Raw genomic sequence first — 27,511 nt, 5'->3', positions numbered from 1 at the left:
ATCGGACAACATAAACTTTACCACAAAAACTGTTAAGAGAGACAAAGAGGGACACTATATCATGATTAAGGGATCAATTCAACAGGAAGATATAACAATTATCAATGTATATGCACCTAACTACAGGGCACCAGTTTATCTAAAAGATTTATTAACGGACTTAAAGGGAGACTTAGACCACAATACAGTAGTACTGGGGGACTTCAATACTCCACTCTCAGAAATAGACAGATCATCTGGTCAGAAGATCAACAAGGATACAGTAGATTTAAACGACACTATAGCCCAAATGGATCTAACAGATATATACAGAACTTTCAATCCTACAGCTAAAGATTTTACATTCTTCTCAGCAGTACATGGAAGCTTCTCTAGGATTGACCACATACTAGGCCATAAAGCAAGTCTCAGCAAATTCAAAAGAATTAGAATCATACCATGCAGCTTCTCAGACCATAAAGGAATGAAGTTGGAAATTAGCAACTCAGGAATCCCTAGAGCATACGCAAACACATGGAGATTGAACAACATGCTCCTGAATGAACAATGGGTCATAGAAGAAATCAAAAGAGAAATCAAAAACTTTCTGGAAGTAAATGAGGATAACAGCACAACATACCAAAACTTATGGGACGCAGCAAAAGCAGTGTTAAGAGGAAAGTTTATATCAATAGGTGCCTACATCAAGAAATTGGAAAGACACCAAATAGATGAGCTTTCAATTCACCTCAAGGATCTAGAAAACCTACAGCAAATCAGACCCAAATCTAGTAGGAGAAGAGAAATAATTAAAATCAGAGAAGAAATCAACAGGATTGAATCAAGAAAAACATTACAAAAAATAAGCCAAACGAAGAGCTGGTTTTTTGAAAAAATAAACAAAATTGACACCCCATTGGCCCAACTAACTAAAAAAAGAAGAGAAAAGACCCAAATCAATAAAATCAGAGATGAAAAAGGAAATGTAACAACAGACACCACAGAAATAAAAAGAATCATCAGAAATTACTACAAGGACTTGTATGCCAGCAAACAGGGAAACCTATCAGAAATGGATAGATTCCTGGACACATGCAACCTGCCTAAATTGAACCAGGAAGACATCGAAAACCTAAACAGACCCATAACTGAGACAGAAATTGAAACAGTAATAAAGGCCCTCCCAACAAAGAAAAGCCCAGGACCAGATGGATTCACTGCTGAATTCTACCAGACGTTTAAAGAAGAACTAACTCCAATTCTTCTCAAACTATTCAGAACAATTGAAGAAGAGGGAGTCCTCCCAAATTCTTTCTATGAAGCCAGCATCACCTTAATTCCTAAGCCAGAAAAAGATGCAGCACTGAAAGAGAATTACAGACCAATATCCTTGATGAACATAGATGCAAAAATCCTCAATAAAATTCTTGCCAATAGAATGCAACAACACATCAGAAAGATCATCCACCCAGACCAAGTGGGATTTATCCCTGGTATGCAGGGATGGTTTAATGTGCGCAAGACAATCAATGTGATACACCACATTAACAGACTGCAGAAGAAAAACCATATGATTATCTCAATAGATGCCGAGAAAGCATTTGATAAAATACAACACCCGTTCATGATGAAAACTCTAAGCAAACTGGGTTTGGAAGGAACATTCCTCAATACAATCAAAGCAATCTATGAAAAACCCACAGCCAACATCCTATTGAATGGGGAAAAGTTGGAAGCATTTCCACTGAGATCTGGAACCAGACAGGGATGCCCACTCTCACCACTGCTATTCAATATAGTTCTGGAGGTTCTAGCCAGAGCTATTAGGCAAGAACAAGAAATTAAAGGGATACAAATTGGGAAGGAAGAACTCAAACCATCCCTCTTTGCAGATGACATGATTCTGTATTTAGGGGACCCAAAGAACTCTACTAAGAGACTATTGGAACTCATAGAAGAGTTTGGCAAAGTAGCAGGGTATAAAATCAATGCACAAAAATCAACAGCCTTTGTATACACAGACAATGGCATGGCTGAGGAAGAACTTCTAAGATCAATCCCATTCACAATAGCTACAAAAACAATCAAATACCTTGGAATAAACTTAACCAAAGACGTTAAAGATCTCTACGATGAAAATTACAAAACCTTAAAGAAAGAAATAGAAGAGGATACCAAGAAATGGAAAAATCTTCCATGCTCATGGATTGGAAGAATCAATATCATCAAAATGTCCATTCTCCCAAAAGCAATTTACAGATTCAATGCAATACCAATCAAGATACCGAAGACCTTCTTCTCAGATCTGGAAAAAATGGTGCTGAAATTTATATGGAGGCACAAGAGACCTCGAATAGCTAAAGCAATCTTGTACAACAAAAACAAAGCTGGAGGCATCACAATACCAGATTTCAGGACATACTACAGGGCAGTTGTAATTAAAACAGCATGGTACTGGTACAGAAACAGATGGATAGACCAATGGAACAGAATTGAAACACCAGAAATCAACCCAAACATCTACAGCCAACTTATATTTGATCAAGGATCTAAAACTAATTCCTGGAGCAAGGACAGTCTATTCAATAAATGGTGCTGGGAAAATTGGATTTCCACGTGCAGAATCATGAAGCAAGACCCCTACCTTACACCTTACACAAAAATCCACTCAACATGGATTAAAGACCTAAATCTACGACCTGACACCATCAAGTTACTAGAGAACATTGGAGAAACCCTTCAAGATATTGGCACAGGCAAAGAATTTCTGGAAAAGACCCGGGAGGCACAGGCAGTCAAAGCCAAAATCAACTATTGGGATTGCATCAAATTGAGAAGTTTCTGTACTGCAAAAGAAACAGTCAGGAGAGTGAAGAGACAACCGACAGAATGGGAAAAAATATTTGCAAACTATGCAACAGACAAAGGGTTAATAACCAGAATCTACAAAGAGATCAAGAAACTCCACAAAAACAAAACCAACAACCCACTTAAGAGATGGGCCAAGGACCTCAATAGACATTTTTCAAAAGAGGAAATCCAAATGGCCAACAGGCACATGAAAAAATGTTCAAGGTCACTAGCAATCAGGGAAATGCAAATCAAAACCACAATGAGGTTTCACCTCACCCCGGTCAGAATGGCTCACATGCAGAAATCTACCAACAACAGATGCTGGCGAGGATGTGGGGAAAAAGGGACACTAACCCACTGTTGGTGGGAATGCAAACTGGTCAAGCCACTATGGAAGTCAGTCTGGAGATTCCTCAGAAACCTGAAGATAACCCTACCGTTCGACCCAGCCATCCCACTCCTTGGAATTTACCCAAAGGAATTTAAATGGGCAAACAAAAAAGCAGTCTGCACCCTAATGTTTATTGCAGCTCAATTCACAATAGCCAAGACCTGGAACCAACCTAAATGCCCATCAACGATAGACTGGATAAAGAAATTATGGGATATGTACTCTTTAGAATACTATACCGCAGTAAGAAACAACGAAATCCAGTCATTTGCAACAAAATGGAGGAATCTGGAACACATCATGCTGAGTGAAATAAGCCAGTCCCAAAGGGACAAATACCATATGTTCTCCCTGATCGGTGACGACTGACTGAACACCAAGAGGGAAACCTGTTGGAGTGAGGTGGACACTATGGGAAATGGTGGCTTGATCAGCATAGCCCTGACTGTTAATGAACAACTAAATACATTATCCCTCTTAGTAGTTTTTTTATCTGTTCTACTTAATATGACTGGTTTAGATCTGTAATTGATGCACAGTTATTCTTAAGTGTTGAAAATTAACTGAAATGTGATCCCTGTTGAACATGGTGGTGGGAATGGGAGAGGGAAGAGATGTATAATTTGGGACATGCTCAGGCTGACTTGCCCCAAGTGGTGGAGTTGGAAGCCTACCAGGGGATTTCAATTCAATCCCATCGAGGTGGCATGTACCAATGGCACCTCACTGTTCCAGGTGATCAGTTTGAGTTCACAGTTGGTCATGGTGAAGGGACTGGGAGTCAAAGGGAGCACATAGACAAGTCTAGTACCTGCTAACGCTAACTGATGGAGTAAATAAAGGGGAGAGTGATCCAACATGGGAAGTGAGATACTCAGCAGACTCATAGAATGGCAGATGTCCTAAATAGCACTCTGGCCTCAGAATCAGCCCTAAAGGCATTCGGAGCTGGCTGAAAAGCTCATGAGAGTATTTCAGGCATGGAAAGCCAAGACACTCTGGCAAAAGATCTCTGCGAGTGAGATCCCAGTGGAAAGAACAGGTCATCAAAGAAGGAGGTACCTTTCTCTGAAGGGAGGAGAGAACCTCCACTTTGACTATGACCTTGTCTAAACAAGATAAGAGTCGGAGAACTCAGAGGGCTTCCATAGCCTTGGAAACTCATGACTGGTGCATAGGGAGGTTACTGATGCCATAGACAGGAGTGTCAATTGGTAAAGTCAACAACAGGAGTCACTGTGCACTTACTCCTCATGTAGGATCTCTATCCTTAATGTGCTGTACATTGAGATTTAATGCTATAACGAGTACTCAAACAATATATTTCACTTTGTGTTTCTATGTGGGTGCAAACTGTTGAAATCCTTACTTAATGCATACTAAACTGATCCTCTGTAAAAAAAAAAAAAAAAAAAAGAAATTATCAATTCCCAACTTGACTGTCACTGGGATTAAACATGACAATAGGTCTGCTCTGATTTCATCATCATTTAAAAAAAATCATCTATTATTTTTCACTTTATGTTTCTGTGTGGGAGCAAACTGTTGAAATCCATACTTAATGTATACTAAGCTGATCTTCTGTATATTAAGATAATCGAAAATGAATCTTGATGTGAATGGAAGGGGAGAGGGAGTGGGAAAGGGGAGGGTTGTGGGTGGGAGGGACGGTATGGGGGGAAGCCATTGTAATCCATAAGTCGTACTTTGGAAATTTATATGCATTAAATAAAAGTTTAAAAAAATATATTCAAAAATAGATACTACTATTATGTTTGTTTTTCAAAAAAAGGATATTTAAACTAAGATGATAAGGATTTAGCTCAGGATGCACTGTTAGAGGATGGTAGGGCCAAAAATTGAAACAAGTTCTTTGTGCTTCTAAAGCCTTTATGTGGTTGACTTTTGAAAACTATACCCTGGAAAAATAAAGGAAATAGCTGTCCTTCTGAAATGTCTCTTCTCTTTGTAGGAGCCTGAACTGCTGCTGAGGAGCTATTTGGATGTTGCATTAAGAGATTATCATTGCTGCTTGAAACAATCAAGAAATATTTTGAGAAAAATTACACATGTCTCTGATATAGTGTCTATCCATAAAGAAGAAATCTCTTTCCACTTTTTAGAAATATAAAATATTTTAGGTGTGATTTATGTGATGCAATGCTATAATGGTATATTATTTATACTATTCCTATTTGAAAAGATTTTATATATGTTCTGTAAAACAATCTTCCCTTTTACATTCCTGAAGAATTTTAGTTACAGAAAAATTCACTTATACTTTTAAAAAGAGTGGAACCATATACTTTTTTATGCTTTAAGATTGAAAGGCATTTTAATGAAATATTTGCAGAACCATAGGGTTTAAAAAGCATAAACTAAGTTCCATCTTAATTAAACTGAGTGATCAGAGAATGAGCACAGTAAAGTGGGTATTTTAATTATTTAGAAAGTTTGGAATACTGGGTATATTTCATAAAAGGTGGGAACCAGTTGATAATAATTGAATGTTTTCTGTTGCTTTGCAACTCAAAAACGAGGTAATAATCTACTGAATGTAGATTTCAGTTCAATGTGGCAAAAACTTTGCCAATGTTTTATATGCTTACTCTAAGTTCCCAGGGATAAAACTCCTTTTCATTGTTTCCTTCTGGGTTGATCAGAATACTAGAGTCACAGAATAAGTACACTATTTACAGTGTGTGTGTGTGTATTTAGTGCAATGGATTATCTTATAATTATGCCAACTGCTGAGGGCCATGAGAAATTCTATTAGGCCTAAGTATATAGAAGCATTAAGAATTTTATTCTTTATGGAAATTAATGATATGAATTTTTTGACCTGACAATGAAATACACAGTTGTCAATGTGCTCTGTGTCAATTGGCAATCATAAGGAATTTAAAAAATACTGTCATTTCATCAGCATTAATTTTACATTTCTAATTTTTTTTAAAAACCTTTTCCCTTAACAAGAGCATTTTGCTCTCATTTTCCATCTTCTTGTCTCTGTCTCCTCTGTTTCCTTTTCCTCCTGGCCTTCCCTAAGGTAGAGGGGCCCTGAGCTTGTATCCTGCCCAAGGGCTGTCACTCATCTGCTTCTCTCCTTGATCAGGGCTCCAGCTGCCTGGGAGCACCAGAGCCTGGATTCTGCAGGACCTTAGGGTGGCAACTAGCACAGACCCTTCAATGTGCGTTTCCTGCTTTATTTTGAGGGATCTTTATAGCATCCTCAATGATATCAGGCTGGGATAGACAGAGAAACCTAGGTATGAGGAGAAGAGGTGGCACTCCAAGGAGAAGAAGGGCCATGTTAGGTGTTCTGCAGCCTAGCATTTGAAAATTTGGGGCAGAGGAATGGGAGGTGCCGGAATGGAGATACAGGTAGGGGAAGGAGAAGAACAGGACAGCCTGTGGGGTCAGCATTTCTGGAGGAGACCTCAGTTGTGTGCACCTGCTCCTGGGGCATGGCTTCTGCAAAGTTAGCCTTAGCTCATCCTTCTCAGGGAATCTGAAGGAGGACAGAGCTGCTCCAGCTCTTCTCAGCAGCTTTCACAAGTAAACCACACTTGGCTTCCCAGAGTTCAACAACCAGGGCCTAACTTTATCTCTGTCACTATATGTCTGTGTGACTTCAGGTATCACCAACATCTTGCAGCCACAGTTGTCCCATGGTAGAATTATACTCCCTACCTTATACGGTTCTTCTGAGGATTTAGTGAAATGACGCACTTGAGCATTAGTGAAAGCAGAGTAGGCTCTTGACAAAAGTTCTTTCTTTTCTGTTCTTCAACCCTGAGACACAGAAGAGCCGTCCTCTTTCTCCATCTCTAGCCTTCATCAAGTCCTGTATGCGTTTTCACTTTTGAGGATCAGAATGCTAAAAATAAATGCACAAGGGATTGAGGATGAGTAAATTTGACGCTGAGGGTAAGTGATAGCCTTTGTTTCTCCTCAGTTGTTACCATGGGGCAGGGAGTGCGGTGGAACACAGTCTTCTGGGCTTCTCTAGGGCACTGGAGCACTTCCCATCCTTTGTAGAGTGAGAGCTAGGACTTTTGACCAGACACTGTCCAGAGTCCTCATGTCTAATGGGCTTCCAAAGGTGCTACACAGGGAGAGCTAGGGACTTTGAAGGCATGGTAGGATAACTGCTGTACTTTACACATTTAGCCCATCACTGTGTTAAGTGCTATAGGCTTCCCTCTCCAAAAATATACTGGACTTATTATAGAGCAATACCAACTTAATATACAATTTATTAAATAACAAAATGCATTGCTGGTATTTGAGAAAAACCCAGCTGATTCCAAAAATTGAAGTTGGTTCACTCACAGCATCTTGGACCTATAGGGCAGTCGCTGTGTCTTCTTGAAAGTGCCTTGTCATTTTACCTCCCCTGTTGAATCTCTGCTTAACAATCCATGTTAATATTTCAGAAACATTAGGTGGCCTCTGCATTGACGGTACTTTATGCCCCAGGCTAGAAAAAGTCTTTTCTTGGAATCGGATTGCTTTGTGCAGTTTAACAACCTGTGTTAGCTAACAGTCAAGCAATATTGCGCTTGCAATTATCTTGTCAAAGCCACAGGACAATGGATGAAGGCAAATGTGCTCTGCAAAAGGCCAACCCAACTGTGACATTAAACGTATGTCAAGATGCAAATGACACCCAAATAGAGGACCATCAACCCAACCCAGTCCTATCCAACCAGTCAGCTTCACTCCAGACATCTCTACCCACTAAGTTATACTGAGCAAAGCTCTTCTCTGAGTACAACATTCAATATTAAAAACAGTAGAAAACCTGCACTGAATACCACCCCCTCCCCATCAACACCAATTAGCACTGAGCTAAATTCACTGAAATGCCTGTGCATGCCTAAAGTCCAGATGATTTCATGCTTATGCTTGATTTCTAAAGTAGTACCTTCAGTGGCCTTTTAAGAAGAAGAAACCACCCCAAATAAAGATATTAGGCCTTAGGGCAAAACCTCTTTAAGATGCACATTGTACTTTCATTGCCAAAGTAATTGCTTTAACAAAGCTCTTCTGGATCACTCTAAGAAGCCCCAGGCTGATTCACATAGAGCCCATTTTCCATCAGTTCTCCTCAGCTCCAGGATGGTTACCAACTGCCTTGAAGCATCCAAGGAGTTCAGATAACCTTGCACAGGTCACGTGGCGCAGGAACACTTCAAGAGAAAGAAAGCTGCCCATCAGAGACTGTGGCAGATGCACGAAAGCTGCCCAAAGGCACCAATCAGGAACACTCCTGAGAGGGAAAATACGTCCAAGGGGAAGTGTGTCGGACTCTTCTCGTCCTGACTCCTTGGTGAAAACGCGAACCAGTGGCCAGTGCCTCTTATTTCAGCCCCGTTTGCACCGGTAAAGATCCGGGATGCCCGAGCCCCACGCGTCCCGCGTTTCTGGCTGCAGCAGCAACTCCTCGGAAGCCAGCTACCCTTTCTTTCCCCGCCATTTTCAACCCGGAGTATGAAACTCGCCACCGCCCGCCCCGCGCCGTCCCGCAGGTGCCTCCTCAGAAGCAAACTTAGTACCTTCTGGGGAAGGAGGGAAGACTCTCGACACCCACACACACCCGTCTGGGAACCGCCCCCGTGGGAGGAGCGGCGCCCACTGCTGCGCGCGGGGTCCCAGAGCTTGGCCAGAGGAAACAGCGCCCGGTGCTCACCGTCCTCGGCCTGCCCTTCGACCCAGTGACCGGCGGCGCGGACGCCCTCTCCTCCGCGGAGCTGCAGACAAGCCCCCTTGGCCAAACCGCTCGCAGCTGCTTCCAGCTGCGGAGAGGTAGGGGGCGGAGTAGGAGGATCTGCTTCCCGACCGCTAGGGAAGGCGCCAGCCCCAAAGGTGGGCTTACCTTTGCCATCTAGAGTGCACCACACCCAGTAGGCACACCTGGACTGACTGCGCGCCACCTGTGTGACCAGCTCACTTCTGGGAGCCTGGATGCCTTCGCCGTTAAGACGTTAAAACAGCTCTGCTCTTACAGAGCTTGCCAAGGTCGAGTGCTTCTCCACACTACGGTAGTCACACAGATCCCTGTGAACATTTGTAGGTGTTTCCAACTCAGTGATTAAGGAGTGGGCATCCAACCTTGGTTTCATGGCAACTGTTTATTGGTATACGAAAGGTTAAAAAAGAAGGGAGGGAGAAAGGGGAAGAAATTTGTAATATCGCTAAAAGATCAGTTTCTTTTTAAATGAATGTTGGCTTAAGTCCCTTTGGTATTCCCAAACCCACCAAATCTGCTTGACAAGGCTCTTGAGCTTCCTATTTGCTCCTTTAACACATCTGCTGCCGACAATTGCTGCTTAGCAAATCAGATGGTGTTCAGTGTAAGTTTTTGAAGTCAGACAGCTTGCCGCTTCATCGTTTACCTCTTTGCATATGCTCTTGGGCAGATTCCTTAATGTCTGTAGTCCTTGTTGGCTCCGTTTGTAAATCAGAACAGTAAAACTTCCCACCCACCTGGGCACACCACTGGCATGACATCTACGGAAGCTTTTAAACCAGACTTGACACCCAGCAGGTGTCTGTGCGATAATTGTGATGATTTTGTCGCTTGTGAATGCTTCCTCCTATAATAATAGGAGCAGTCAGAGTGGCGTGGTGAAATATCATGCATTACACTTTAAATTTGGGAAAAAGCTGAAAAATGTGAAAAAAAATTGAAGTTGTTTCCAGAATTCAACAGATCAGAATTTTGAAAAGCAAATGAAGAGTGATTATGCATTTCACAACTGGAAAGCACTATAAAGTTAGCGTTTATGCAAGAAAACATTGCTTCAAAATGAATATATGATATAAAGTCCCTCCCAGAAAAACCAAGAAGGTAAGTATGGGAGATAGAATTTAAAGAGAATTTGGAGTTCAAATTATGGGATATTTCAAAGAAGTTTTGAGGAAAGAAAAACAAAACAACAACAAAACATTTAATTACTCTCTTAGGTTGATATTTTTTCAATGATATAAAAATGCAGTCCACTATAAGTTCATTCAGTTAATGATTTCTAACTTAAGCTCTTGAAGTTTATTTTCCTTTCATCATTTCCGTCTGTGGCCAGATTTAGAGTATTTTCCAAAGTAAACTCAAGACACCTTGCCTTGCAGTTCTCACCTGTAGGCATTCCATCTGAAAAAGGCAGAGAACTCTGCCATGCTAATCATTGCTACTTCAATTCTTTATTCTAGAGATTGATAACGATGATGATGATGTGTAATGTAAAGGAAGGATGAGCAAATCTGTTTATGTTGTCGTTGCCATATTGAATATTTCTTTTCTCCTAGCTCAGTATGTTTCACTAGACATGTGTCTCACTAGACATTGGCAGATAAGAAGTCTGTGCTGGAGACTACTAGTCAGGAAAATATCATCATAGGAGATTCAGTTACATTTTTGCTGATATTTGACTTTCCGTAGATGTCAATGGAAGAAATTGATCTTAAAATTTTCATGTCGCATTTTTACATACTTTTTAAAAAGTAACATTTCATGTGTTATTTGTTTTTATAATAACTCTAGAAGGTATGCAGAATGGATGTTATCTCAATCTGTTAAACTGAGATAAAAGTTATAGTAAGCCATAGACAGTAAAACAGAGACTGATTTAGAAATAGGATCCTACTGGCTTGTCTTCCTGAGCCTTGATCTCTTTATGAGATTATGACCTTTAGAGAGCACTTAGGGGAGACAGAATCCTCCCCCTCCTTGTAATAAAATCTCACCCATGTAATATTTGTCCCCCACCCCCTTTTTCTCAGCTGGAACCTGGGGTGAGGATTTGAGATAAATCACTTCAGTGTTACTAGTGATGGAGTTACTGCTGATGTGATCTTGTGCAGTCTGGACAGACTTCTTTCTGTGCTTATTGGGTAAACTTTTACTCTGGTTCAGGAATTTTTGGCCACAGTCATTAATTCTAATTTTATAAAATTAACACAAGGAATTGACTAACTCTAAATACTGATGAGAATGAGGTCCATTGTGTTCCACATGTATTTAAGGGTGCTTCAAAATGCTCATGAATATGAAATTTAAATATTACTTAAAAGTTTGAAATTCATTCATATGAAGGGTCTTTAAAATTTAATGGAAATATGTATTATGCAAAAACTATGCTGCATTAAAATTTTTTGCTCCAAAATAGACTTACAATCTAATTCCTTTTTCCAGAACCTTTGGAAGTATATTTGCATATATCATGGACTGCAGAGGACTGTTCTATCCACCCCTACTGAAAAGTATTAAGGGGCATCTCTGTGGTGAACTGGCATGACTTTCTGTTGAAGACACATTTTGTTCCTGAGCTTTTTGCCTGGCCTGGGAATCCACCTGCTGCCCAGCTCTGATCTCCTCAAAGCATAGCCCCTGAGAACTTAGTCTAATTACTACTCTATAGAAGGTACTGCCTCCCTCCAAAATGCTTCATAGAATTCTGGCTGAGCTATTTGCTGTCTCTCCAAATGGAATATACTGTGTTGCACTCACTCTAGGGACTGAATTCTCAGCAAGCTATGTATGACAACAGCAGGGATTTTAATATCCTTATAACAGGAAAAATTTTTCTCTGTTAGGAATCTAGCAGTAGCTGCGCATTTAGACTGTGATATTCTTGATGGTATTTCAGGATGTTACTCTTTGATGTTGTTTTGTACCCACTAATATGGGCATTGTGTAAACACTGAGAAATTGTAATGTTTCCGAAAATGAGTACTGTAGAACACTACTCCCATGAAAGAAACTATAAATGGTTTTATGATTGTAAGAGAATCATGGCTCCATGTTCTTGTGTATTCTTTCCTGGATCTACTTGCTTGAATAGCCTTTTCATGCATGGATCTCGTATATTTCATATGCCTTAACTTTGGTGTTGACCACACCACTTGCTTTGTTGAATTGATCTTGTGTTAGAGAACACAGTATGATGACATTTATTTATTCTAAGAAATGATTGATGAATTGATAACTTTTCATTTTAATTAAAACCATTTTTACATATCTAGTATTTACAATTAAGATCACTTAGAAGCCATGTTGATAATAGAAATGATAATGAATAACCTGAAATACTAGTTAATCTTCTTTCCCTTTATTTTTGACAAAGTGGAACACACGCAGAAATCTTTTTCAACTTAGTCACAATGCCAAGGCTTGGTACTGCTTCCCAAACACCAAAGAAAACACAGATACTTCCGGAAACTTGAAGGAAACACTCCTTTTTAATTGAATTCGGGCAACTGTGAGCTATTGCTGATACTCATTCATATTCTCTAAGAGGTTTGCAGATACATTTTTTCAAACACTCACAGATGCTTGTTTTGGAGACTCACCATTGGCAATGTTGTTTGCAAAAACTCATGCTTTTTTTGGTAACTATTTGGAGATTGATCAAAGATTATCATGTAAGCTGTCTCAGAAACCATAAATCATTATTATCTAGAATACCTTAAAACAAGGTGAAAAATTATTTGACTTTTTATGCCTTTTTTTCTTCTTAGGTGGGACTTCTTTATTTCTATGGAAGGCAATTATCCCTATGAAGTTTGAAGTCAAAATGAAATGTATACAAGTAAATTAGCTGAGACTGAAAATAGGGCCTTGGCAGTTCTATCTTGCCGCTCCCTTGCCCGCAAAGGAACGACACTGTTCGCAGCTTATCGGTCTTCAGTAGACTTTTAATGAGAAAATAACAGTGACAGAGAAAGAATGAAGGGAGGAGAGTGGACAGAAAAGCCCCCTCCTTCCTCAGCACACAGCTTATATACAAAATCCGGCCAATTGTAAGCGGGCTCAAGTCCATGCACGGAACACTCCAATCTCCTGTCTGTTCATGCAGTGTGCACGCGTCCTCGGGCCAATCAGATGAGGTGTCACGTAGCAGGCAGGCTCACCGCACGGTCCTCGGCACCATCTTGTTGTTTACAACATTCTCAACTCCTCTGGAAAGTCCCGACCATGGGATAGCATTGCCCTAACCGAAACTAGCAACATCCGCCTTGTGATAAAGACACAGCAACAGCTATCAGACCGACCTTGACGTGGGGGCTCCATGGCTGTGCATCCCATGGAGCCCCACATCATCTTAGTCCAGGGATTGCTGGAGACTTTATCAGAGAGTTACTGAACCTGATGCAACAGAAATAGAGACTGGATTAAAGCAAAGACAGTTTACTCAAATTTGCATGGACAGAGTTTTTCATAATTCTAAAGGATGGAGTTGGATAATAACAGCTACCTCTTGGGGCTGGTCACCACCTGCAGTGCCAGCATCCCATATGTGTACTTGTTCAAGTCCTGGCTGCTCCACTTCTGATCCAGAGCTCTGCTGTGGCCTGGGAAAGAAGTGGAAGATGGCCCAAGTCCTTGGGTCCCTGCACCTGTGTGGGAGACCCTGAAGAAGCTTCTGGCTCCTGGCTTTGGATCAACACAGTTCAGGTCATTGCAGCCAACTGGGGAGTGAACCAGCAAATGGAAGACCACCTTCTCTCTCTCTCTCTTTCTGTAACTCTGACTTTCAAATAAATAAATAAATCTTTAAAAAAGGTACCTCTTTAATATATTGTCTATTATTTATAATTATGCTTAGGGGAACTATTTAGTACACAATAGCAGTGAACCTTTGTGGTACTCTTTAAAGCCCAAGTTAAAGCATATTTCATGTTTTACAAAGAATGAAAGCTAGATTGTATACGGTAAAATCCTTAACCAAACTCTGCTGCACAAAAAGAGCAAATCTGTTAAAGTAGATCTCCTTCGAGAATATTGAATAAGCAAGCCTCACTTTTATCTGGAAATGTGTATCATGCCTCCTTTTCATATTATACTGTAATTATTTATTTATTTTCTTTCTCCACAAGATTGCAGACTCCTCATTGGTAGAGATGATCATGTGTCATCTTTGTATCTCCAGGACCTGAGTATGCTAACTTGTTAGTTAACTTGCTGATTGGTTCATTGTTTAGATTTGAAGCTAGTTGCTAGGCTAGTTTGTTGATTGGTAATTAGGTATGTTGGTTGGTTGGCTTGCTGGTCAATTGGTTATTTTCCAGTTGCTTGATTCTAGTTGGTTGGTTGACTGACTGCTTGGATGGTTGATTGATGGGTTCATTTTTTGGCTGGTTGACTGATTGTTTAGCTGGCTGAATACTTGTTTGATCAAATGAATGCATTAATATACTGCCGAAGCAAGGTGCTTTATTAGTTATCACAGGTCAGGGAGAACGTATGTTTGTCCTTTTGGGATTGGCTCATTTCAATAAGTATGATGTTTTCCAGTTTCATCCATTTTGTTGCAAACAACAGGATTTCACATTTTTTTTTTTACTATTGTGTAATATTGCATGGTGTATATATCCCATAATTTCTTTATCTAACTTCAGTTGATGGGCATTTGGGTTGATTCCTTGTCTTAGCTATTGCGAGCTGAGCTTAATGAATGTGGGGCTACAGATAACACTTTAATATGCTGATTTCATTTCCTTGAGAGTGGGATGGCTGGGCAACATGGTAGGTCTATATTCAGATTTCTGTGGCATCTCGATACTGTCTTCCACAGTGGCTGCACCAGTTTACATTCCCACCAACAGTGGATTAGGGTACCTTTCCCCCCAACAGTGGATTAGGGTACCTTTCCCCCCACATCCTCGCCAGTATTTGTTGTTTGCTCATTTCTGTATGAGAGCCATTTTAACGGGGGTGAGCTAAAACCTAATTGTGGTTTTGACTTGCATTTCCATGATGGCTAGTGATCCTGAGCATTTTTTCATGTGTCTTGTCTGTTGGCCATTTGAATTTTTTCTTTTGAAAAATGTCTGTTTAGCAGACTCATAGAATGGCAGATGTCCTAAACAGCACTCTGGCCTCCAAATCAGCCCTTAAGGCATTCGGATCCGGCTGAAAAGCCCATGAGAGTATTTCAAGCATGGAAAGCCAAGACACTCTGGCAAAACAAAAATGAAATGACCTAAATGAAAGATCTCTGTGAGTGAGATCCCAGTGGAAAGAACAGGACATCAAAGAAGGAGGTACCTTTCTCTGAAGGGAGGAGAGAACTTCCACTTTGACCATGACCTTGTCTAAATATGATAAGAGTCGGCAAACTTAAAAGGCCTCCATAGCCTTGGCAACTCATGACAAGAGCCTTGGGTGATTACTGACGCCATAAACAAGAGTGTCAATTTGTTAAGTCAATAACAGGAGTCACTGTGCACTTACTCCTCATGTAGGATCTCTGTCCTTAATGTGCTGTACATTGTGATTTAATGCTATAACTAGTACTCAAACAGTATTTTTCACTTTGTGTTTCTGTGTGGGTGCAAACTGTTGAAATCTTTACTTAATATATGCTAAATTGACCTTCTGTATATAAAGATAATTGAAAAAGAATCTTGAAGTGAATGGAAGGGGAGAGATAATGGGAGAGGGGAGGGTTGCAGGTGGGAGGGAAGTTATGGGGGAGGAAGCCATTGTAATCCATAAGCTGTACTTTGGAAATTTATATTCATTAAATAAAGTTAAAAAAAAGAAAAATGTCTGTTTAAGTACTTTGCCCATTTATTTTTTAAATTTTTTAAAATATTTATTTATTTATTTTACAGGCAGAGTGGAGAGTGAGAGAGAGAGTCAGAGAGAGAGTTGGTTCACCCTCCAATGGCCGCAGCGGCCGGAGCTCTGCGGCCGGCGCACCACACTGATCCAAAGCCAGGAGCCAGGTGCTTTTCCTGGTCTCCCATGTGGGTGCAGGGCCCATGCACTTGGGCCATCCTTCACTGCACTCCCGGCCCACAACAGAGAGCTGACCTGGAAGAGGGGCAACTGGGACAGAATCCTGCGCCCTGACTGGGACTAGAATCCACTGTGCCGGCGCCGCAGGTGGAGGATTAACCTATTGAGCCAAGGCGCCGGCCTTACCCATTTCTTAACTGGATTGTTTGTTTTGTTGTTGTTGAGTTTCCTGATCTCTATATATTCTGGCCATTAATCCTTTATCAGTTGCATAGTTTGCAAATAGTTGTTCTATCAGTTGCCTCTTCACTTTGCAGAGTGTCACTCTTGCAGTGTAGAAGCTTTTCAATTTGATATAATCCCATTTGTCATTTTTTGGCTTTGATTGCATGTGCCTCTGGGGTCTTTTCCAAGAAGTCTTTGCTTCGATGTCTTGCAAGGTTTCCCAATGGTCTCTAATCATTGATGATATCAAGTCATAGACTTCAGTATTTAATCTATTTGAGTGGTTTTTTGTATATGATGTAGGCCGGGGGTTTTGCTTCATACATCTGCAAGTGGAGATCCAGTTTTTCCAGCACTATTTGTTAAAGAGACCATTCTTGCTCCAGGAATTGATTTTTAACTTTGTCAAAGATCAGTTGGTTGTAGGTGAATGGATTGATTTCTGGTTTTTATTCTGTTCCATTGGTCTATTCATCTGTTTTTGTACCAATCTCAGGCTATTTTTATTGTAACTGCCCTGAAATATGTCTTGAAATCTGGTGTTGGGATGCCTCCAGCTTTGTTTTTGTTGTATAAGTTTGCTTTAGCTATTCCAAGTCTCTTGTGTTTCCATATGAGTTTCAGCAAGAATTTTTCTGTATGAGAAGAATGTCCTTGGTATTTTGACTGATATCACGTTGAATCCATAAATTGCTTTGGGTAGTATGGAAATTTTGATGATATTGATTCTTCCAATCCATGAACATATTAGATTTTTCCATTTTTTGTGTCTTCTTCTATTTCTTTTTTTAGTGTTTTGTAATTCTCATTGCAGAGATCTTTGACATCCTTGGTTGAGTTTATTCAAAGGCATTTTTTTTTGTAACTATTGTGAATGGTATCTGAGAAGTTCATTCTTGGGCCATCACTGTGGCACAGTAGATAAAACTGCTGCCCACAGTGTTGGCATCCCATATTGGTCCCAGTTCATGTCTCAACTGCTCCACTTCCAATCCGGCTCTCTGCTATGACCAGGGAAAGCAGATGAAGATGGCCCAAGTACTTGGGCCACTGTACCCATGTGGGATGCCCAGAGAAGCTCCTGGCTCCTGGTTTTGGATCAGCTAAGCTTGGGCCATTGCAGCCATTTGGGGAGTGAATCAGTGGATGGAAGATTTCTCTCCATCTCTGCCTCTGCCTCTCTGTAATTCTACCTTTCAAAGAAATAAATAAACCTTAAAATATAGATAAATTAATTTACAGATGTGACATTGTCTGTATATACATGGCTGTTAATTTTTTTATATTAATTTTATATCCTACCATTTTACCAAGTTCTTCTATGAGTTCCAATAGTCTTTTAGTGGAGTCTTTTGCATGCACTAAATATAGAATCATGTTGTCGACAAATAGGAATAGTTTGACTTCCTCCTTCCCAATTTGTATCCCTTTGATTTCCTTTTCTTACCTCCATAGGCTCTGGCTAAAACTTCCAGGACTATATTGAATAGCAATGGTGAGAGTGGGCATCCTTTTCTGGTTTCAGATCTCAGTGGGATTGCTTTCAACTTTTCCTCATTCAATAGGATGCTGGCCATGGATTTGTTATAGATTGTCCTGACTGTATTGAGGAATGTTCCTTCTATACCCAATTTGCTAAAATTTTAATCATGAAAAGGTGCTGCATTTTATGAAATGTTTTCACTGCATCTATTGAGAGAATCATATGGTTTTTGTTCTTCAATATGTTAATGTGATGTATCACATTGGTTGATTTGTGAATGCTGAACCACCCATGCATACCTGGGATAAATCCCACTTGGTCTGAGTGGATGATCTTTCTGGTGTGTTGTTGGATTCGATTGGCTAGTGTTTTGTGAAGGATTTTTACATCTTATGTCCATCAGAGAAATTGGTCTGTAATTCTCTTTCTCTGTCGTATCTTCTTCAGGTATAGGAATTAAGGTAATTCTAGCAGCATCAAAGGCATTTTTAAGGGTTCCCTTACTTTCAAATATTTTGAATAGCTTAACATAATTGGAGTTAGTTCTTCTTTTAATGTCTGGTAGAATTGAGCAGTGAAGCCATTTGGTCCTGAGCTTTTCTTTGCCTCAGTATGGCTGGGAGAATTGCCACGTACATTTTATAAGGTAAAAAAAATTAATTCAATGTAAGAAGGTTCTTTATCGATTGTAAAACACCTTGTGGAGATGAATCATAGTAGAGGAGATTGTTCTTCTGTCTACTTTGATAGTTGGGAGAAAGAAAAGATGTTCACCTGAAAGTTGACATTTCTTTGGCTCTCTTTCCTTTGACAACTCCACTTCCATGCAGACTAAGGTCAGAAAGTTCAAAATTGTTTACTAAGAATCTATCCAGATGTGGCACTGAGAGTGAAGTGAATGGGTGATATTCAAGGGGATACTTCAAAGATATCACCTTTGGAGTTGGCATTGTGGAGCAGTGAGTTAAACTACTGCTCATGATGGCAGCATCTCTTATCAGAATGCCAGTTTGAGTGCTGGCTACTCTCTTTAGATCCAGTTCTCTGCTAATATCTCTGGGAAGGTAGTGGAAAATGACCCAAGTACTTGGGCCCCTGCCTCCCATGTTGGAGACCAACATGAAGCTCCTGGCTTCTGATGATGGCCTGGCCTAGACCTAGCTTTTGCAGCCTTTTGGCTGTCTCTCTTTCTCTCTGTCATTCTGCATTTCAAATAAATAAATAAATATTTTTTAAGATGACAACCTGTGCAAATTCTATACCAGTGGTTCCTACTCTTCAGTGCCTGAACTTGGTGTTGGCCGTAGAGATAAGAAATGGTTTCTGATCTAAGGAGTCCACAACCCAATGAGGAAGGCACACACACACATACACAAATAAATTTCTGTAGAGTGTAATAAACAGTACAATAAAAATAGCACTCACAGAGTAATGTAGGGTTGTTTAACAAAATCCACCTCTTCCAGGGGAAGCTTAAAGAGAAATTTTAGCTGTCAAAGATAATATGTGTGTCATGGCCACTATAGCAGAATTTTCAACACTTACAGTGGGACAGAGGTTATACCTCCTTGCTTATAGAATAAAAGCAAACACAAGTTTCTGTTGTTTTGGTTTACCTTATACATATTGTTTATTAAGCACAAAAGTTGGGCCATCCCATCTGTGTGACATTGCAACGTGGAGACCACACATGAGAGCCTTGTGACAAATAATACAGAGTTATGAATTACACAATTAAAATATGAATGTTCCCCTGAATATGGCAGGAAAAAGCATGATATGAGTAGCCTAAAATGGAATGCTTTTTTTTAATAATACAGAAAATGGAGAGAAAGGGACCCATAACCCCAAATATACTCTGATGAGCAAAACAGAAAATAGAAATGTTAAACAAGGATCCTGTACAACTCTGTCACCAACAAATGTGTTCATTACGTGAAAGCAACTAAGATGCAAGCGGCTAAGATGTTTGTGTCCCACATTGAAGTGCCTGGGTTTGATAACGCCGTCTTTCTGTTTATGTTGACCCTGAGAGACCATGGTAACGGCTCAAGGAGGCAGATCTTTGCTACCCCATGGGAAACTTGAATTGAATTTCCACATACCACTTTAACCTGCCCTAACCTTGGCAGTTGTGGACATTTGGAGAGTGAACCAGCAAATGGGAGTTTCTCTCTCTCTTCCTCTCTCTCTTTTTCTCCCTTTCAGAAAAAAGGCAAGTTATTCTAGACAAGGTTCAGCTCTAGGGAAAACCAGACCCCATTACTTGCTACGTTTCTGAGCTTCAACTTCTCATCTGTGACACATGGATAATGATGCCCACCACAGTCTACTGGAATGCAAGCTCTATCTTCATCACTCAGAACTTGGCAAATACAGCGGCCCTTACCTTACACAGTAAATACTTAGTCTGGTTCATAGTAAGTGCTCAGCAATTAGTTGTTCAATTTTTAAAACAAATAATCTACTCATCATCCAATCTTCATTTTGTATCTTGGCTTTATTAAAAACCATAAGAAAGTAATTTAAGAGGTCCTTTGTTTTACTATTTACTGATGGTTTACTATTTGCTTCTCAGTTTCACTCTTTTATCTTTCAAATAAGTCTTTCTACCATACATACTATCCTTATATTTTAAACAAAATCAGCACCATTGTATTGTAAACAAGCAAAAGAACAGGGGGAGGGCATGGTCATGTTTCTCCCTGTGTATACCTGTGTTGTCTATCATATTGCAGTATCCATCTTTGAGAAGTTTGCATGAATCTGAAGACTCATGTCTGCCTATAAAAATGGTGTAATCAACTATTTCCACTGTTTTCAATGTTTGGGGGTTTCTTTTTCCATAAGCATACAGTAATTCTGAAAGCAACCTTTTTCAAATTGTTAAAAAGAGAATTGTGACTGCCAGAGTAGGTCATCTATAAAGCTCCATATTTTACATAATTTCTCATTTCATGTGTTTACAGATTCCATGCTTCACTAAGAAGTCATCATACAAATATTATCCTTGAGAATTAGTTGGTAGACCTCCAAGGATTTGAGTATTGAATCTTGAAATGGCAAATGCCCCATTGACATCTGGTGCTAGCACCAAATACAGTTCCCACCACTGGCCACTTGGTGGCAGTGACAACTAAGAGCCAACTTAAGCGATCAGGGCACACATACCCCACCTTGTCTAGCAGGTCACTCACATTTGAGGACAGACATGCTGTGTGTGTGTTGGGAGGCGGAGGGGGGTGTTTTGGTCAAGTCAATGGATTAAGATAAAGTTTTCTAACAAAAAAAGAGATTTTATTATGCTTTTTCGTAAATTTCTTACTGTACTTTAACATTAGAACAGGCCATTCCCATAATCATGTGACACCTGAAAAGATGCATATAGAAAATTTCCTCAGTGTCCTTTAACAATCTTTATTTCCCCTCCATACATCACACACATACTTCCCAGGTCACATCCCAGAGCTGGTTATCACCCTGAACTGTATTTCTGTAATTTTAAACTCTGTTCTCTGACCATGAACTCCTCTCTCTCCACTGTTGCTACAGAGGTTGTATTTCCTCAGAGATGGAAGTTTTTTGATGCCTTCTTTTCTTCACTCTGTGATTGAGTCCAGGCTTTATGGTCCTGTGGCCTCTCTACATTAGTCAAGGTTCTTCCCAAGAAATAGAACCAACTGAATATATATGACAGACTTTAAAAAGCTCATGGGAAAATGGAATTAAAAGATAATGAAGCACAGGTACCAATTTCATTGGATAATGGTATTTAGAAACCAAAACCTTGGACCCAGGATATAGGCTCTCTTTTTATTTATTTATTTACTTAAAATTTATTTTTATTTATTTACTTATTTGAAAGGTAGAGAAACAGAGACAGATAGACCATCTCTTGGTTCAGGCTGAAGTCAGGACACTGGAACTTAATCCAGGTCTCCCACATAGGTGGCAAGGACCCAACTACTTGAGCAACCACCTTCTGGCTCCCAGGGTGCATATTAGCAGGAACTGGAATTGAAAGCAGAGCCAGGACTCAAACCCAGGCGATCCAGCATGGGATTTGGGTGTTCAAAATGATGCCTTTCACCACTGTACCAAACAGTTATTCTAGGTTTTCTTGTTCATAATTTCTACTCAATAAATGCTTTGAAGTAGATTTTTGGGGCACCATATTCACAGAATAATTTAATGATAAATTTACTGTTGAATACACATATATACATAGACACAAGGGGATACTTCAAAAAGTTTGTAGAAAAATGGAATTAAAAATGTCTATTTTGGTGGGAAAATTTTGAAATCCACAGATGGATGCATTTTCCAAGAAATTTTTGAAGATCGTTTGTGTGCATGTGTGTACACTTGTGCATGTGTGTCAGTACACATACATTTGAATATTTACACATTCAAATATTTATATGAAATGCATAATATGTAAAATATGTACATATACATATATGCAAGGTATGTGGAGAATATTTTCCTTACAGGAGAATTAAAAATATGTAAAACCAGCCCCTTTTCCTGGAATTGGAGCTTAATTCTGTCTTCCTTAAAGGTAGACTGGACTTAGGGACTTGCTTCCAAAGAAAGGAATATAAAAAAAGGAAATAACTTTATTATATAGAATTCTGGTAACACTACTTCAAACAGGTGACCAAGGTTAACATCCCTAGTAATTTAATTTTCATATTGTAAGATCTCTGATACAGTGTGATGACAAAGACATTTCACCTGTGTGATATTCTTTTAAAAAACGAAAACAAAGGTATCGAGAATGTACTGGGTCCCATTTTAAAACAGGAAAGACACAGTGATGAAGGAATCAAATTTCTTGTAGGGAAATAATGCATGTCAATAAATAATTACAAAAGGAAAAATCTTAGGTACCAATAAGTGCTCTGAGGAAAACCAAACAAGGTCATGAGATTGAGGAGAGGAGGAGGCACCATTAAATGGAGTGGTTAGGTAAGGCCTCTAAGAAGAGTGACATCTAAGCTGAAATCCTTACAGTGGCCTCCAATGGCTCTGGGTGATCTGCTTCCCTGTTCAATTTACATACGCAGTCACACCTGATGAACATTGGGATACATTCTGAAATGAGCATTGTGTTAGGTACTTTTGTTGTGTGAACAGTGTAGGTAGACAAAATTAGGTGGTATAAAAAAAGTTATTTTGTTCAAATAATTTAAAATAATTTTATTTAAATATAGTCAAAAGAACTACCAAAGTAATAAATTAGAACCACCAATACATTAAAAACAATTTGTTGCTCAATAGATATTTTAAAAATCCATTTTATTTAATTAATTAATCACATTTATTTTAATTACTGTTAGCATATTCTCTTTCACTCTCCTACAGATTTCCGTGATGCCTGCATATATAAGTCTAGTTCCTTATACTGTTGCGTCTCACATGGGGGCATTTTGTACATGTTTGTTGAAGGAGTAAATGAATGAATGCACTATAGCGTGCCTAACAGTGCTGCCACTGATGAAAGGCAAGCAGCAGTAAAGCTTGATATCAACACCTTTGCTTTGCAAAATATGAACATTTAATATGTGGGCCAGACCATCCTGGTGTTGAATGACAGAGACACAGGTGCACAGTGGAGTGTCTCCCCTCTCATAGTTACTCCTTCCTCTTTGTGTTCTTATTTCTTCACCCTTTTTAAGTGTTTATAATTGGAAAAAATCTGAAAGAAAAATATTTTGACACCTGTGCTTCTTTTACCTAAGAAAATTAATAATTCCATGTTGTCAAACATGTGCGTGAATTTCCGTGATAGTCCCTTAAGTGTGTTGTTTTACAGCCATTTTAAATGTTTGGCATCTAGTGAAGTTTTGTGCACTGTATTTGTCTGTGTCTCTTTTATCTCCTTTAATCTAGAACAGTCCACTGCCTTCTTTTGTTCATTGTTCACATCCTTGGATTTTTTTCTTTTTTGAAGAAGATTGCAGAATGTAGTGCATTCTGGATTTGTCTACTCTTTAGATTTTAAAATGTTATAAAGTGAATTAAGAACATGTGGCCAGGGTCCTTTTTATTAGACAAGGATGTTTTAGAGAACTGGCCTTTAGGCGAAGATGCCAGTCATAGAGAATGAGGAAAGAGTTCATACAACATGCAAGCTGCGGGGATCCTTTCCACATGGTCAAGGGAACAGACAATTATTTCAAAGAAGAATTCATTATTTAGAATTTGTTGATTATTTCTCATGTACAAAAACATTAGGTAAAACTTCCATGAAGTAATTTCTGAAAGAAAACAACTGCATTTGAAAAGTACTTTATGCATTCAAAGCATGATTTTAGTGTACAGTTTCAACAGACATTATATGTGAGCACATTTGGAATAAAATGACCTGTCATCACATGCTAATTATTATTTGTGCTAAGACAGAGTCAAATAGAATGATAAAGTAGTATTTTTAAATCAAATAAAGTTTCCCTACACAATATCATCCTTTTTGCTACCCTTGGCAGAAAATTAACTATACCTTTTTTGGCGGGAGGTGGGTGGGCAGACAATAAAGCACAGAGGTGTCAGTCCACAACAATTATTGTTTCACTTAAGCACACTGATTTGTTGTATTGGTTGAGTGAATAGCATTTATTCAGTTTTACTACACTAAGTACTGAGAGAAGCTAAAGAAAATATAGGGGATATGGTTCCTGGTTTGGAAGATATTTTCTAATCTATGTATGTAAGAGATACATTGATATGTTTCTTTTTTTTTTTTTTTTTCATTTTTTAAACTTTTATTAAATGAATATAAATTTCCAAAGTACAGCTTATGGATTACAATGGCTTTTTCCCCCCAATAACTTCCCTCCCACCCAAAACCCTCCCCTCTCCTGCTCCCTCTCCCATTCCATTCACATCAAGATTCATTTTCAATTCTCTTTATATACAGAAGATCAATTTAGTATATATTAAGTAAATCTTTCAACAGGTTGCACCCACACAAAGTGAAAAATACTGTTTGAGTACTAGTTATAGCATTAAATCACAATGTACAGCATATTAAGGACAGAGATCCTACATGAGGAGTAAGTGCACAGTGACTCCTGTTGTTGACTTTACCAATTGACACTCCTGTCTATGGCATCAGTAATCTCCCTATGCTCCAGTCATGAGTTTCCAAGGCTATGGAAGCCCCTTGAGTTCTCCAACTCTTATCTTGTTTAGACAAGGTCATAGTCAAAGTGGAAGTTCTCTCCTCCCTTCAGGGAAAGGTACCTCCTTCTTTTTTTTTTTTTTTTTTTTTTAACTTTTATTTAATGAATATACGTTTCCAAAGTACGAATAATGGATTACTATGGCTTCCCCCCCATACCGTCCCTCCCACCCACAACCCTCCCCTTTCCCACTCCCTCTCCCCTTCCATTCACATCAAGATTCATTTTCGATTATCTTAATATACAGAAGATCAGCTTAGTATACATTAAGTAAGGATTTCAACAGTTTGCTCCCACACAGAAACATAAAGTGAAAAATAATAGATGATTTTTTTTAATGATGATGAAATCAGATCAGACCTATTGTCATGTTTAATCCCAGTGAGAGTCAAGTTGGGAGTTGATAGTTTCTATTCTTTTCTTTTTTTTTTTTTTTTTTTTTTTTTTTTTTTTTACAGAGGATCAGTTTAGTATGCATTAAGTAAAGATTTCAACAGTTTGCACCCCCATAGAAACACAAAGTGAAATATATTATTTGAGTACTCATTATAGCATTAAATCTCAATGCACAGCACATTAATGACAGAGATCCTACATGAGGAGTAAGTGCACAGTGACTCCTGTTGTTGACTTTACAAATTGACACTCCTGTCTATGGCATCAGTAATCTCCCTATGCTCCAGTCATGAGTTTCCAAGGCTATGGAAGCCCCTTGAGTTCTCCGACTCTTATCTTGTTTAGACAAGGTCATAGTCAAAGTGGAGGTTCTCTCCTCCCTTCAGAGAAAGGTACCTCCTTCTTCGAAGACCTGTTCTTTTCACTGAGATCTCACTCACAGAGATCTTTTGCCAGAGTGTCTTGGCTTTCCATGCCTGAAATACTCTCATGGGCTTTTCAGCCAGATCTGAATGCCTTTAGGGCTGATTCTGAGGCCAGAGTGCTATTTAGGGCATCTGCCATTCTATGAGTCTGCTGAGTATCTCACTTCCCATGTTGGATCACTCTCCCCTTTATTTATTCTATCGGTTAGTGTTAGCAGGTACTAGACTTGCTTATGTGCTCCCTTTGACTCTTAGTCCTTTCATTATGATCAATTGCGAACTGAAATTGATCACTTGGACTAGTGAGATGGCATTGGTACATGCCACCTTGATGGGATTAAATTGGAGTCCCCTGGTATGTTTCTAACTCTACCATTTGGGGCAAGTCAGCTTGAGCATGTCCCAAATTATATATCTCTTCCCTCTCTTATTCCTACTCTTATGTTTAACAGGGATCACATTTCAGTTAAATTTCAACACTTAAGAATAACTGTGTATTAATTACAGAATTAAATCAGTCATATTAAGTAGAACAGACAAAAAAACTACTAAGAGGGATAATGTATTAAGTTGTTCATTAACAGTCAGGGCTATGCTGATCAAGTCACCGTTTCCCATAGTGTCCCTTTCACTTCAACAAGTTTCCTTTTTGGTGTTCAGTCAGTTGTCACCGATCAGGGAGAACATATGGTATTTGTCCCTTTGGGACTGGCTTAGTTCACTCAGCATGATGTGTTCCAGATTCCTCCATTTTGTTGCAAATGAAAATCCACTCAACATGGATTAAAGACCTAAATCTACGACCTGACACCATCAAGTTACTAGAGAACATTGGAGAAACCCTTCAAGATATTGGCACAGGCAAAGAGTTTCTGGAAAAGACCCGGGAGGCACAGGCAGTCAAAGCCAAAATTAACTATTGGGATTGCATCAAATTGAGAAGTTTCTGTACTGCAAAAGAAACAGTCAGGAGAGTGAAGAGACAACCGACAGAATGGGAAAAAATATTTGCAAACTATGCAACAGATAAAGGGTTAATAACCAGAATCTACAAAGAGATCAAGAAACTCCACAAAAACAAAACCAACAACCCAATTAAGAGATGGGCCAAGGACCTCAATAGACATTTTTCAAAAGAGGAAATCCAAATGGCCAACAGGCACATGAAAAAATGTTCAAGGTCATTAGCAATCAGAGAAATGCAAATCAAAACCACAATGAGGTTCCACCTCACCCCGGTTAGAATGGCTCACATTCAGAAATCTACCAACAACAGATGCTGGCGAGGATGTGGGGAAAAAGGGACACTAACCCACTGTGGGTGGGAATGCAAACTGGTCAAGCCACTATGGAAATCAGTCTGGAGATTCCTCAGAAACCTGAAGATAACCCTACCATTCGACCCAGCCATCCCACTCCTTGGAATTTACGCAAAGGAATTTAAATTGGCAAACAAAAAAGCGGTCTGCAGCCTAATGTTTATTGCAGCTCAATTCACAATAGCTAAGACCTGGAACCAACCTAAATGCCCATCAACGGTAGACTGGATAAAGAAATTATGGGATATGTACTCTTTAGATATGTTTCTTTGCTTCCTATATATATATTATATATATTTTTTTCAGTATATACACACAAATAAGCTTTTGACAATTTCACATTTTATTTGGATGGCTTCATTATCCATTGTCTTAGATCAACCATCTTTGAACATCTTATACAGAAAATGGTGGTGCTCAGTAAAATGCCTCTGCACAAAAAAACTCAAATTTGTTCCATGTATATTGCTATTTTCAAATTGTTATCACACATGGTCTGGGTGAA

At 39.2% G+C, this 27,511-nt stretch overlaps 2 long non-coding RNA genes across 3 annotated transcripts in view; one reads left to right on the top strand and one right to left on the bottom strand.

Moving 5' to 3' along the window:
• LOC149126549 (uncharacterized) overlaps positions 1-10,028 on the bottom strand; it is a 45,443-nt gene extending 35,415 nt beyond the window's left edge. The window contains exons 1-2 of one of the 2 annotated variants that reach the window (XR_016233828.1): positions 8,785-10,028; positions 6,917-7,103 (exon numbers count right to left, since the gene is read on the bottom strand). This is a non-coding gene — a long non-coding RNA (uncharacterized LOC149126549). The remainder of the gene's footprint in view (positions 1-6,916; positions 7,104-8,784) is intronic. The other variant, XR_016233827.1, reaches the window with a different exon arrangement.
• Positions 9,940-15,649, top strand: LOC149126548 (uncharacterized). The gene is made up of 3 exons (XR_016233829.1): positions 9,940-10,079; positions 11,421-11,649; positions 12,746-15,649. It is a non-coding gene; the product is annotated as an uncharacterized LOC149126548 (long non-coding RNA).
• Positions 15,650-27,511: the final 11,862 nt, after the last annotated feature.

The sequence above is a fragment of the Oryctolagus cuniculus genome, chromosome 5 (assembly GCF_051225735.1).
Source record: "Oryctolagus cuniculus isolate XC-2025 breed Fujian yellow rabbit chromosome 5, ASM5122573v1, whole genome shotgun sequence".
Lineage (NCBI taxonomy): Eukaryota > Metazoa > Chordata > Mammalia > Lagomorpha > Leporidae > Oryctolagus > Oryctolagus cuniculus.
The sequence above is the reverse complement of the archived record's forward strand: the minus strand, read 5'-3'. Positions and strand labels throughout refer to the sequence as shown.